The 15,271-nt window shown below is 42.7% G+C and overlaps 1 protein-coding gene across 2 annotated transcripts in view; it reads left to right on the top strand.

The window, feature by feature from the left end:
• Positions 1 to 5,559: 5,559 nt before the first annotated feature.
• LOC126294949 (ankyrin repeat domain-containing protein 1-like) overlaps positions 5,560 to 15,271 on the top strand; it is a 37,106-nt gene continuing 27,394 nt past the window's right edge. The window contains exon 1 of one of the 2 annotated variants that reach the window (XM_049987164.1): positions 5,560 to 5,690. The gene's annotated coding sequence lies outside the window, so the exon portion shown is untranslated. The remainder of the gene's footprint in view (positions 5,691 to 15,271) is intronic. The other variant, XM_049987165.1, reaches the window with a different exon arrangement.

Here is a 15,271-nt window from a genome sequence, read left to right as displayed (position 1 = left end):
AGTTGAGCAACGTTCTGTTATTCGTTTTTAACTTGCCTAAGGCAAGAAACCAGCCAGTCAATACTGCAGAATGTCCAAATTTTATGATGGAAGTTGTATGAATCGTGCAAATTTTTTACGTGTGGGTACAGCAGTTCAAAAATGGCCTCGACTCAGTGACTGACGAACTCCGTTCTGGCCGACCAGTTGCAGTTTCAACTCCCTCCCTTAAAGTCGAATTTCTGACATTATTCGTGCCGAACGCAGTGTGACAGTGGAAATGTTAGTTGTTGAGATTCGAGTTAGTACTGGTACAGTTGATAACGTTATCTGTAACAAGCTGTTAGTGCCTCAAAACATATGCAAAATGGCTCCCAAATGAGTTGACTTGGCTACGCAAGGAAACAAGATTTTGAGTGTCCACAGAGTTAAAGGAACGTTGTTAAAGAGAAGGTGAGCACTTCCTCAACAGAATTTAAACTTGTCATGAAACTAGGGTTCAGTATTATGAGCCAGAATCAAACAGACGAAGGATGGAGTGGATGCACACGAACTCATATGGCAAGAAAAAATTTGAAACTCAACCATCAGCAGAAAAAGTCATTTTGACGGTGTTTTTGGGATGCTGAAGGTACACTTTTTTGTGATTATCTCGAAGAGCAGCTTACAATGAGCAGAAAATACTATTCGGATTTGCTTTTAAACTAGGTGAAGCCTGCCATGAGAGAGAGATGCCATGGATCTCAGAGGAGAGCCGTGGTTCTCCAGCAAGACAACGCACGTCCTCATATTGCTCAACTAACCCGCGAAAAAATCGACAAAATGGGCTGGGAAGTACTCTCTCATCCCTCCTACCGTCCTGATTTAGCACCTAGTGTTGTCCGTTTGTTTGGTGCACTGAAGGAGGCATTACATGGGAAGAGGCTCCAGGACATAGTGAACGTGAAAAAGTTTGTAGCAAATTGGTTCAAACATCAAGATAAAGAGTTTTCTGCAGCCAAAAAATAAGTTTGTAGCCTATTGGAAGAAGTGAATAAATGTTGAAGGAGGTTTTGTTGAAAAGTAGAAAAAACCATTGTTTTGAAAAATGAACGGTTTTTTCTCCAGACCAGTTTGTCTCTTTAAGTACTGACTGATTTTTGTACTATGCGCATCTGCCTATGATCCTTCTTGGAAATGAAAATGACCTGCGCTTCTTCGCAGTCGGTACCCACTCTTGGCTGCTACACCGACCTACAATAAACAGCTAGTTTTTGTTGAGCTTTCAGCGCTGTTCCTCAGCTTCCTGCCACTGGAAAATTCAACAGCACGCCACTCACAGTATGAACACTCTTTCGCTCCGCGTTGTCTTCAAAAGATAACTTGAGGTACCGGTGCCTTCAGATTGCCCGTTCCGATCTAACAAAAAATTCGAGTGTCAGAAAGCCGAAGAACAGATCTAAAACCAGAATGTGAACACATCTGCAAAATAATTTACAAACCCTAATAATGACAACTCCGTTTAAGAGAATGAAGGCGAATGGGGCATGGCCTGATGAAAATTCACTTGAATACGAATGACCAAACGTGAAAATCATCAACATAATATTGCATGCCGCTGAGGACAAGACGATGCGAAAAGTTGAGGCCCGGATCTAGAGGAGGGGGGGGGGGGGGGGTTGACAGAAAGGGGTATCTACCCAGAGCGGCAATTTCACGGGACGCCTAGTTCATATTTTTGAAGGAAAAAATCTTTTTTGACATTTTTTTGACATATCACCTTAGCATCCAGCGCAAGTGATATATTGATCATTCATATGATTTTGAAACGCATCGCATTTTTGAACACATTCTAAGTTGATTTCTGAAAGAATAATAAGTTGTTTTCGAAAGGGGACGTTGCTAATTGAGCTCAGCCGAATAAACGCGAACGGCTAAATGCCAATCGCTGTTTGTTTATGTGGTTGATTGGGTGTGGGAATGGTGAGCGTCGTCATTATTATTAGCGAAATCCATAAATACAGACTACCACAGCGGAAAGAACAGGTAAGAAAGATTACTTATTATCTTGTGGGTGTACCCAAGAAAAGGAAATTCTGAGAGAAAATTTTGGCCCGGTCGCTGCATTATCAGTTTTACAGTCCCCGGGATACCAGTCGCATTAAGTTCTCTTCACGGTAGAGAGCGGAAAACGCGCCGTACGAGCACGTAATGACGCCTGAACGGAGAATAAACGCGGGATAACTGAACCTGTGGTGCTGGCAGGATTACTGAAACTAACCAGAGAATAATTTTCGACAATGGCAGGGATAGTTACAGAAATAGTGATCGAAAGATTGTTTGTAAGAAGGGGAAACAAGAAGAAACTGGGACATAACACAAATTATACAAAAAGTTCGGTACTACTACTTTTCGATGTCATGTTTTAAAAAGTGAAGCGTATGAGCGACGTGTGATACCATTTCTTAACATAAAACATTCTGCTTGTAGTAGGCATAATACACATTTGGTGCTGGTACTCCATGAATTACGTTCTGCATGAGGTAAATAAAAATGACCATTTGCGCCAAAACAGTCTCAGTTATTTGGTGTGTGTTACAATTGCAGAAGCATTAGGAAGACCAGTTCATTTTATCTAGCACACAGTGGCAAAACAGACATAATCAAATCGAAAAACCACAGCAGCCTGTTAACAGCTTTTACAGTAATAGAAGACGGCATCTTCATTTTGCATGTAGGAGGCTGTTTGACGGGTTCAAATAAGCTAATAGATTATTTCACAAAAAGGAGAGCACGCCGTGTAGATGTGTAACAAGATTAAAGAGAAAAAAGTGCTGTGGACTAACGATTGAACAAATGTGTATTGTCTTGATTGTCTCCTGTTTGTACTGGTTTTGTTTTATTTTTTTTATTAGGGGGAGCGGGAAAGGCAGTACACGACATTTTAATTCCTACTATCCTCAATATACTTTTGATTGCTTCCGTTGCAAAATATACACGATTGGATTCCGTAGAGCGAAATACAGTGGCGTGTGATAGAATAATGCAGTAGGAATCATAGTGCATTGCACTTTGGCAGACCGAATAATAGGCCTTTAATATCCTCGAACGTGTATGTGCCATATACCAAAATCTTCAGAAAGACGCGCGCTACAACATTAATATGTGTTTGAAAAATTTATCTTTTCAAAATTTTTGACGTCCTGTCTCAAACACTCGAGTGGGCTTCACTATCAAGTTTATGCCTCGGTTCAGAAATATCGCAGAAACGGCGCTGGAAAAGTTAGAGAAGGAATGAGTACAGTACAAGACGAATGAGCCGCTACGTTCCTGCGGCGCTTATCATGTTGAGCCGCTGGTATCTGGAACAGCCTCTCCGGTGCACTGCGGACGCATCCGCTTTATCGGTATGACGAAGGAAGCCGTCGAGCTAAGGAAGGCGAGGCGCCGCATATCGCTAGCCAACCACTGCCCCAGACCGCCGACAGTCGCTATCAGCGTTTATTTATTTATTTTTCCTGAGAAGCAATTACCCACCAGTGCAGCTGTCCGACAAACAAACTGCGAAACTGCGGCCCAATGGTCTGCTGTTCTTCCAAGAAAGGAGGTACGCAGAAGGATAAAGACGTAAAGGGGCGCTCTGTTTGCCTATTTTATGCTACGTTTAATACACAGGTTCACGTCTAATTAATTCACCGTTTCCATTGTACAGGGTGTATCAGGAAGAATCCTACGAATTGGCAAGTCTACAATTTTGGATACCGACCCTTACCATAGAATATACATTAAGGAAAAGCAAACCAACGTTTCTGGCATTTGTAGATTTACAGAAGGCTTTTGACAATGTTGACTGGAATACTATCTTTCAAATTCTGAAGGGAAGCAGTGGTTTGGGAGGGAGCGAGACCGGGTTGTAGCCTATCCCTGATCTTATACACCCTGTACATTGAGGAAGCAGTAAAGGAAACAAAAGAAAACTTTGGAGTAGGAATTAAAATCCATGGAGAAGAAATAAAACTTGGAAAATTTGCCGATGACATTGTAATTGTGTCAGAGACACCAAAGGACCAGTTGAGCAGTAGAACGGAATGGACTGTGTCTTGAAAGGAGGATATAAGATGAACATGAACGAAAGCAAAACGAAGAAAATGCAATGTAGTCGAATGAAGGTCGGTAAATTCGGAAAGCTGAAATCGAAGCATAAGGAGAAGAAGAAGGATCACTATATGGAGCTGGAATCGTAGATTAATCGGTAAGCATTTCACACTATTGTTATCTTCGTCAAATTTCTTGTTTCCGAGAATTTATTTTTCAAACGCGTTCATCTCAAAAAGTCTTTTTTCACATTTGAGAGCAGTCTGACTCAAAAAGTAGACAATCCATCATTATGATAGTGATAGTATGATTCTGTATAAAGTTAGGAATTATATGAACCAACTTTAGAGACAGTATCATGATTTTAAGGTTTCATTTGCATAATTAGAGGAAAAAATCGTTTTAATCGAAATAAATTGTTCCATCGCCTACAAACGTTTTAGTTTTCACTATTTTCACATGCATTGTCGTTCATATTCTCAGAAAATAAGTTATTAATGTAAAATGAAAACCTTTCTCATTGCAGATGAAAATCGGAATGGCTATACTGCATGCAATTGGAGAACTATACTCACAACTTTCAGCAGACATCAGGGCGGAACTCTGTTACTTTTGGCTGAAATTATTCAAGCAAATTCACAAAAACTGTTCCGAATATGAATTAAATGTTGTCAAAATTTGATCAAATTCTAATTAATATTCTGACCCCTACAAAATCCCAAAAAATCTGTGTCAAACAGCTTCGTTGTGTGGTCCCCTCCCCCCCCCCCTCCCTCAAGCACAAGATTATCGGCAGCTTTATACTCTCTCAGGTGCGACTGCCTCCGCCTCCTACAAGAAAGCTACAGAAAAGGCCGAGAACCATTTGGAACAGTGAATGAAACGTTGCAGTCAAGATATTTCCAGTCTTGTAGATCTCCAAATTTAGTCTTCAACCATACGGAGCATCACTGGATCGGGGCCGCTGTCATGACTGGCCGTAGTGCTGCCGCCGAGTGCGAGGCGCCTCCAGATGGAGAGTAATGGTCTGTCCGGGGGGGCGTGTCTCGCAGAAGGAGAGAGAAAGGCCACTGAAATGAACACATCGTGGTGGGCAACTCCGTCGCTGTCGGCGAATAGAGTGGGCTGAGGCTGGGAATGAACAGCAGCTCATGTGGCGCACAGGCCTTTCTGCTAGTGAGAGGTTCCAGCCACTCTGTTCCGCTGTCGCTTGTCTCAGTCTCCGCAGTTTCGGTGTTCGCGCGATTATTTTCAGGAGGGACGCTAATTCGCACTGCAACAGTTCACAAACACTGAATGCATCACTTTGCATTAACATGCCTGTATGGCTACTGGATGACACAATACGCGACTTGAATTCACTTACTGGGTTTTGCGTAAGAGCGAGAATTCTTAGTGCTTTGCCTAAGATCAGACGGCAGAAATACTTCGAACATCAGACCTATGCAAAGGTTATCGTTGTCGGTACGGAGAGGGGAGGGGGAAGGAGTGGGGGAGGGAGGGGGTCTCGAGGAAAACTGCAGACAGAGTGGGCGGGGGTGGGGGCGGTGGGGGCGGCAGCCCAGTCCAGCACAGGAGGCGAGTCTCGCCGCCGCCGACCAACACTGCACTGGCTGCCGCGCCGAGGGACGTGTCTGGTGAGACTCTACCCACTACTTTCATGCACGTGCGGTATACTGTGTACACAATTTTCCTCAATCTGACAGTCTCATGTTCTCAGTGTTGCTGTTGTTGTTGTGGTCTTCATTCCAGAGATTGGTTTGATCCAACTCTCCATGCTACTCAATCCTGTATTGTCAGAACCAGTGATTAGCTACTGATCTTATCACTATGTTTCTAGCTTATTTAGCTGGATGTTATTGTTTACAGTATCCAAAGCATTCGAATCATCTAAAAACTGTGTGTCAGCCATTCATCTATGTCCAGAGCATCAAGTTATAAATTACACTATGGCTCATTCTATATTCCTACTTCTTCGAAAACCAAAAAATTATTTAGTTAAAATGTTGTGTTGATTTAAGCAACACATTAATCTGTATTGCATAAGTGTTTATATTTTCCAGAATGTTCATAACAGGGAAGTGGACCACTAATTTTCCAACTGCCTGCTTACCTCTGGTTTGGCAAGGTACAACTCCTGCCTGTTTTAAACATTCTGGAAATTCCCTGATGTCAAGAATTCGTGTGTATTAAGGGAGCTTGTATACCCGCTATGCAGTGTTTCAGTATACACATTGTTACTTCATCTAATCCTTTTCACCTTTTATACTTAAGTTTAGCATGGTTTTACTAGGTTCTTGCTCTGTTGTTGTAGCAATGTTTTACAGCAGTTAGCAACTTTTTGCAAATCTTTCAGCACCTGCGATAAAGATGTAATAAGTCTGGCTCATTATGACTGTTTTTAATGTAACAGAGGCGCAGAAGGATTTGAAAGGATTCTTAACAACTCCGGTTATACATTTGTTTTTGGGAAACATTTTTAGTGATTTGGGTGCTTTTCAAAAGGTCTTTTGACAATTCAGTTCAAGTAATGTTGAGGATATAGACGATTTTACATTTACATTCGTTTCTCATTACAATTCATCCCAGTTTTTGGTATGCTGGTTCTTTTGGAAAATCTTGTATTTTGATTTCTGATAAATGTTTCATAAATGTTTCATAAGCTTGCAGTTTAGGGAATTTTCCATACCCGATGTTACTGTTATTTGACAGAAACGCTGTGATAATCGAAGATCTTGTACAGCTGTTTCACACTTTTCTGTCTGTGTCCATACTTTTGGCGACATTGTCAATCACTGATGCCGTTGTTGTAGTAACCATTGTTGTACTATTGACCAACTGGGACATCCCAAAACTCGGAAGGATATTTGTGGGGATGCTACTACTTTCTTTTATGATACTTTTCTTCACACAATAATATGTGTTGTACTTGCGGTTTTAGCTAGTACTTCTGTTAATTTATTGAGAAAAGTGTCCACAGTATCACCAGGAGATCGAGACAAACACATACATTTTGATTATTTTCTTGGCGTTATGAGTCCCTGGCCATTAAATAGCCGATGCAACAAAGAGTTTTTCTGCACTTACCGTGCTAAGGTCATGTCTTCCTTCGAACTGTGATCTTTTTCTGAAATAAAAACATGCCCCTCCGCCATTTGAAGTAGTCACACAATAAGAGTCTATCCTTTTATCCAACGAATATACTACATGTTCTATATCTCTGACTCTACACAAATGCTCCGTGACTTAAAATATTGTACAGTTGAACGATGACACTCAAGATAAAAATTTTGTATTTTATTTTGTGTCTATTGCACGTTTATTTCTTATTCGCTCTACCTATCTAATCTTCAACGTCCTCCTGTCGCACCACATTTCAAAATGTACCATTATCTCCTTGTCTGAACTATTCATCCTCCACGTCTCACTTCAAATCACGGCTGCACTCGTGATAGATACCACTAACTGGCACTTAAATTGCCCTCAGATCTTAATAGATTCCTCCTTTTCAGTAATTCCTTTCGTGATGCTCCAGTCCGCATTTTATATCCCATCTACACTCGGAATCAACAGCTATTTGCCAGTTCTTAGAACAAAGTTTTGCAACTGCTTTTAGTGACTCATTTCCTAACCTAATTCTCTAGTCAACACTTCATCTAATTCGACGACATTTCATAACTATTGTCACACATTTATTGATACTCATTTTCCAACCTCTTTTCAAGACTGCTTCCATTATGTTCAACTGATCTTTCAAATCATTTGCTGTCTGTGACATAATTACAGTTTCGTCAGTTAACCTTAAATTTTACATTTCGTCTCCCTTAGTTTTTTATTTCCTTCCTCAATTTTCCCTTGGTTTCTTCACAAGACGCTCAATATGTACATTCAATTACGTATGCCTCAAAGCTACCGTCTCATGTCCTTATAACTGCAGTCCTATTTCTGTACAAGTTGTAGATAACGTTCCATTACCTTTTTTATTTCTAATACAATAAGAAATTGTACAGAAAAATTTCCAAATCTAGGAACGCTTCGCTCCTCAAATGACGTACGGTGTATTGCTGCTGGAAGAGGAGGAAATTCTTTCGCATACTGCAAATAGAAACAGATCGATGTTCCGTCAGATCCAGTGTCTATTCCTCTGCAGAATAATTGCAGTTGGTTTTCTTTCCAATGGATATTTATTTAGATATCTGTTGTTCAGACGTTCTCTTGATGAATTAAAGAAGGCACCATAGTAAGATGTTACCGAGCGAAACAATTTTGGAAACAAAGTTTAGTATGTCCGCTGTCTGTCAACCCCCGTCTCGATACCATTGCTTCACATTGTGTCGAGACATTGGCTTCAATACTTCCACTGCATTAATTTTCAAATTTGTTGAATCATACAGCTTATTGTCTTTTTGTCCACAGTATTTGGAAAGAAGTAGAATAGAATAATTTATTTTTCCAGTTATTAAGTTCTGTAGTGAGAGCAGAAAACTTCTTATTTTCTTACTTCCAAAAGAATTCGCGAATTTACGTACAACAAAGCTTCGGCTCGATGTACAAAAGACATAAATCCTAAACTGTAAACTTTATTTGCAAATGAGTCTCTTCCATATCTTCTGGCAGCCGTGTCTAGACATCGCAAGGCCAGAATACCAGACGGGCTGGCTCACTTTTACGTGTCACAGATGTTGGTCGCACACCAGCGTTTTAATGCTCCTGTACGCAGATACGAAATGATTCATTAATCAAGCAATTTATAGGCTATTTAGCGGAGTATTGAGAAATGGACTGAACAATCAAAACCGTAGGGATAATGAAGTTGACCAACACAATCGGATTATAGTTCAACATTCATAAAAATTAATTGATAATACTGAAATATCTGTGAATGGTTATCTCACTTCAGTGTGGATTCGAAGCAAAGTCATTAAAAAACAGTCATAAATAAAGAGCAGAAGTACAGCGTAAACGCAGAACATATGCTTGCAGATTTCCTTTTTCTCAAAGCAGTAATTATCAAAACTGTGTGCAGACATTTCAAGAAATTTTGATTCTTTACTAAACACGATGCAAAACATGGTTCACTGCTCACATGCCACCAATAACATCAGCTATAGCAAAGTAATCTACACTGTGACAATTCCACAACCGTATGAGGAAAATTGCAAAAAATGTCTCTGAGCACTATGCGACTTCTGATGTCGTCAGTCGCCTAGAACTTAGAACTAATTAAACCAAACTAACCGAAGGACATCACACACACATCCATGCCCGAGGCAGGATTCGAACCTGCGACCGTAGCGGCCGCTCGGCCCCAGACTGTAACGCCTACAACCGCACGGCCACTCAGGCCGGCGGAAAATCGCAAATTAGTCACAAACCGTCGGGCGTGCCCTCCCGTTACCTAACACGTAAATGTCACTACAGATATTCGACTTTAGGCTATGAGATGTTCGTTATGCCTGCCATCATTGGCGATGATGCTTGGAGCCCACGAATAGCGAAATCCTGCACGGCCCGCTGAAGTGTCGGAACTTCGGATGCTGTCGATGACCTCCTGAACGGTTGTTTACAGTTAAGCAGTGGTCTTGGGGTTATTGCTGCGCACCCTATCTTTAATATAACTGCACAATGAGGAGTCACGTGTGTTCATATCCGGAGACTATGGTAGTCAACCGAGGCTCCGGCCGGGGGCCTCTGGGCACCCAATATCCAGAATGCGGTACCCAAAGTGTCTCTTCAGGACATCAGACACTCTCCTGCTTCGATGGTGTCGCGCTCCGTCGCGCTCGAACCACATCTTGTTGATATCAGGGTGATTTTGGATAATGGGGACGTCACCATTTTCGAAAACCTTCACGTACCCTTCCGTAGTCTACCATCGAGGAATATCGCACCGATTACTACGTGACCCGTTGAGGATGGAGAGATTTCTCGATCGCGGAGTACGGATTCTCAGTCCCGCAAATGCGCTTGTTTAGTTTATCGACGAACCCAGGCAAATCAAACCGGGCTTTGCCCCTAAAGGAAACCAAAAGCGTGCAGGTATCAATTCCCATCTTGCCCCGTAGCTAAAGGTGTAGTTTTAACGTCCTAACGCAAACCGTCGAGACGTTATGACGGTTTTATTTCATTCAATAATATTCACCTTGTAATTTCATTTCCGCCTTGATTCTCACTAGTACGAAGCCAAATTTCCTACAAGTTCTCCAAAATAAATCATCGAAACTGTATTTAGAGTATTCCAAATCCTGCACGAAGTAAAAGTGTGGGGCAGAGCTCAGTAAATTAAGGGACGTCCAGCCCTCTGCACGCACAAACAGTTCGTGTTAACTCGCCGACCACATCACTATTCAGATCTGCCTCTCTCGAGATCAGCGGAACGACACTCCGAGGCAGAAAGCTGCCGAAACTCGAACGACGAAACACCAAATACCGAATGAACCGAAAGACGCAAAGAGAACACGCGCAGTGATCCACGCCCTTCCACACTCTCTGTGGCATCGCCCAACACTGACTCGACGTTTAACACTGACAAATATTCATATTTAAGACTGTCCCTCAAATGTACTTTACATTAAATTCCAAATCTTTAAATTCAAAATAACCTCAAAGTTATCACAATCATTTTGTGGCCACTCAAAATATGAGCTCTGTGGTATTACCTGACATATTAAGAAAAATGTAAACCATATTTAGGTACGTTGTTCAGTACTCTCAAGAAAAAAAAAAGGTTCAAATGGCTCTGAGCACTATGGGACTTAACACCTATGGTCATCAGTCTCCTAGAACTTAGAACTACTTAAACCTAACTAACCTAAGGACATCACACAACACTCAGCCATCACGAGGCAGAGAAAATCCCTGACCCCGCCGGGAATCGAACCCGGTACTCTCAAGAATTGTTCTACTTAAATTTATACAATTAATGTGTCGTTAATTTAAAAGGAGTGTTAATCTGCCATCTGTTCATTTCTTCTTTACAACTTGAAGTGCACAATTTACTAACGCCGATTTGCATTTATGACTAAACCTAGTATGAAATGGTATTCAACATTAACTATGGTATTCATCATCGATTATGATTACCTATGCAACTGAGTAATTTAAACTGCCATCTTATTTCGTTCAACTGTGGCTAATTCAGAGTACTGTCACATTTACACAATCGTGCTGCTAGAAGACAGAGCAAGTTACATAAATGAAATCTGACTTTTTTTAGTGTTTATGAACGTCTTTAGCATTGATTTGACACCCTATATGGTACGACACCTCGAAGAGCGAGCTGGTTATTAGTTATGAAAGGCCTATCACACTATTCGTAATCAAAAGTATTCCTAGATGTTGTAATAAATATCGCAAAATTGTGGTCCGTGTTGCGATGAGGTCATTTCTTCACGAATATCTCTCTCATATCCTCGGTTTCATGATATCGTGTTTAGGAGATTGTCCCGTTTCGAGCCACCGTGAGTTGCCGACGCTATACAGGCAGCATAAAAAATAATCATCCTATACGGCACACTTATACTTCTGAAGCTGATAAACAAATACAACTGATTTTGTTTTTTTATGAACGGGAAACTCAAAGATTTTTTTTTTTCTTACCTTCCCATAGTTCTTCAATATTCCGGCCTTGAGAAGTACGGCAAAGGTCAATGCCGTATTCAGATTGTTCCCATACTACAGCGAGCATGTCTTGAGTTACAGCTTCCACAGCTGCTGTTATGAGATTTCTCAGCTCGTTTACTGCTGTTGGTAAAGCAGGCACGTTAACAGAGTCTTTAATAGACACTCGCACGAAATAAGGTCTGGTGACCTTGCGAGCCAGGCTGAAACATTTGGTACAGTGTGACCGATGCATCGTTCAGTAATCCTTTGATTTAAAAATTCCCGCACTTCCAGATGCCGGTGTGGCGGTGCCCCACCCTGTTGGTAAATGGAGTCGTTCGAATCAGTCTCCACTTGTGGGATAGGAACGTTCTCAAGCATATCGAGATATGTTCTTTCTGTAACAGGGATCTCTTTTACCGTGAAAGTGCACAAAACACATCCAATTTTGGAGAGTCGCTCTCATGTTGTACAACTTCATGTGGTTGTCCCGTACTCCATATTCCCACATTATGGTTCAAATGGCTCTGAGCACTATGGGACTCAACTGCTGTAGTTATCAGTCCCCTGGGACTTCGAACTACTTAAACCTAACGAACCCAAGGACATCACACACATCCATGCCCGAGGCAGGATTCGAACCTGCGACCGTAGCAGTCACACGGTTCCGGACTGCGCGCCTAGAACCGCGAGACCACCGCGGCCGGCCCTCACATTATGGCGCTTCCATTGAAATGGAATCTTGCCTCGTCACTAAACACTAAGCGTGGCAGAAAACTGTCATTCTCCATCTTCGCAAGAGCGAAATGACGGAACTCCAAACGTTTATGTTTGTCACCTCTACTAAAAGCTTGTATTAGCTGAATTTTGTATTGTTTCGTGTGTCAACGTCGGAGCAACAGGCACCAGATGGACATCGAGGGCATGGTGAGCTGTCGATTTCTAACGACTTCTTGTGAAACTGTGGCGAATGCGTCCGATGTGTGTGTCAGACACTCGGGGATGGCCTGGCGACTTTCCTTTACACAAAGAACCTGTTTCTACGAATTGTTCACGCCACCGTCTAATGCTCTGCGCTGTAGGAGCATCCACACCATAACATAGTACGGAAGTGACGTCCAACGGTTTGAACCGCACTGCGCAAAACGCAAAACACGAAACGCTTCGGTTGTCCCGACACCATTTTTACTACAACTGAGGTGGGCGCTCACTCCTGCAAACAAGCGGGAACCATGTAAAGCTCGAGAGTTTGCTCTTTCCTTGAGTATGTTGTTCACGCACGTATCGTAAATAGCATAATAGTTATGATGTTTTTTGAAATGGGTTTATACAGAATTCGTTTGTTAGAGAGCAGTTTCCGCCAGCACCACACTCGGAAGTACCCGCTGCAGTGGGCTTACGGCGCCTAAGGCTCGTCTTGCCGGCTAACGCCACTGCTGTAGGCGAGACACGCCCACATCCTCGACCGAGCGAGGTGGCGCAGTGTTCAGCACACCGGACTCGCATTCAGGAGGCCGACGCTTCAACCCCGCGTCCGGCCATCCTTGATTTAGGTTTTCCGTGATTTCCCTAAATGACTCCAGGCAAATTCCGGGATGGCTCATTTGAAAGGGCACGGCCGACTGTCTTCCCCGTCCTTCCATAATCCGATCATACCGATGACCTCGCCGTCTGGCATCCTCCCTCACAACAAACCCCCAATCCTCCCATCCTCTTATCCCTCTACACAGTAGGTCAACATTGATTGACATATACACTACTGCCCATTAAAGTTGCTACGCCAGAAAGATGACGTGCTACAGACGCGAAATTTAAGCGACATGAAGCAGATGCTGTGATATGCAAATGATTAGCTTTTCAGAGCATTCACACGAGTTTGGCGCCGGTGGCGACACCTACAACGTGCTGACATGAGAAACGTTTACAACCGATTTCTCATACACAAACAGCAGTTGACGGGCGTTGCCTGATGAAACGTTGTTGTGATGCCTCGTGTATGGAGGAGAAATGCGTACCATCCCATTTCCGACTTTGATAAAGGTCGGATTGTAGCCTATCGCGATTGCGGTTTATCATATCGCGACATTTCTGCTTGCGTTGGTCGGGATCCAATGGCTGTTAGCAGAATATGGAATCGGTGGGTTCAGGAAGGTAATACGGAACGCCGTGCTGGATCCCAACGGCCTCGTATCACAAGCAATCGAGATGAGAGGCATCTTATGTGCACGGCTGTAACAGATCGTGCAGCCACGTCTCCATCCCTGAGTCGACAGATGGGTACTTTTGCAAGACAACAACTATCTGTACGAACAGTTCGATGACGTTTGCCGCAGCATGGACTATCTGCTCTGAGGCCGAGGCTGCGGTTACCCTTGACGCTGCACCACAGACAGGAGCGCCTGCGATGATGTACTCGACGACGAACATGGGTGCACGAATGACAAAACGTCCTTTTTTTCCGATGAATCACGAATCCAGGTTCTGTTTACAACATCATGATGGTCGCATCCGTGTTTGGCAACATCGCGGTGAACGCACATTGGAAGCTAGTATTCGTCATCGCCATACTGGCGTATCACCCGGCGTGATGGTATGGAGTGCCATTGGTTACACGTCTCGGTCACCTCTTGTTCGCATTGACGGCACTTTGAACAGTGGACGTTACATTTCAGATATGTTACGACCTGTGGCTCTTCCCTTCATTCGATCCCTGCGAAACTCTACATTTCAGCAGGATAATGCACGACCGCATGTTGAAGGTCCTGTGCGGGCCTTTCTGGATACAGAAAATGTTCGACTGCTGCCCTGGCCAGCACATTCACCAGACCTCCCGCCAATTGAAAACGTCTGGTCAATGGTGGCTGAGCAACTGGCTCGTCACAATAGGCCAGTCACTACTCTTGATGAACTGTGGTATCGTGTTGAAGCTGCATGGGCAGCTGTTCTTTAACACGCCATCCGAGCTCTGTTTGACTCAATGCCCAGGCGTATCAAGGCCGTTATTGCTGCCAGAGGTGGTTCTTCTGGTTACTGATTTCCCAGGATCTATGCACCCAAATTGCGTGAAAATGTAATCACATGTCAGTTCTAGTATAATACATATGTCCAATGAATACCCGTTTATCATTTGCATTTCTTCTTGGTGTAGCAGTTTTAATGGCCACTAGTGCACTATAGTTTTATTTGAAAAAGAGAAGTTGATCGCCGTCTTCTGCAATGAATACGAGTATGACAACTGACTATACGTGCTCCATACAGCAGTCTCTCTCATTTAATCAGGTGCAAACATCATAACGATCTCTTAAATGTGTTCAAAAGTTTTTGACGTAAACAGTTCAGCTGATCAGCCAGTATACAGGTTGATTTGCGAGGATATGCAAATGTTTTAATATGTTATTCGACATGTAAAACTAAAGAGAAACAGAAATAAGCAAAAGTTTAGTTACGGAGTGACGGCTAACAAAAGATTTTGCGTGAAATTTAGCTCCTTAGCTAATATGAAGCCATCGCGAAACTGTGCAAGTTTAAAATGAAGCACTGTTTCCATTCATTTTGTTGTTATTGATGTGGTGAAGCTAATAAAACATTTTCCCAGGACGTCTAACTGGCGAGAAGC

The sequence above is a fragment of the Schistocerca gregaria genome, chromosome 11 (assembly GCF_023897955.1).
Source record: "Schistocerca gregaria isolate iqSchGreg1 chromosome 11, iqSchGreg1.2, whole genome shotgun sequence".
NCBI classification, from domain to species: Eukaryota; Metazoa; Arthropoda; class Insecta; order Orthoptera; family Acrididae; genus Schistocerca; species Schistocerca gregaria.
This window is presented reverse-complemented; position numbering and strand designations above follow the sequence as displayed.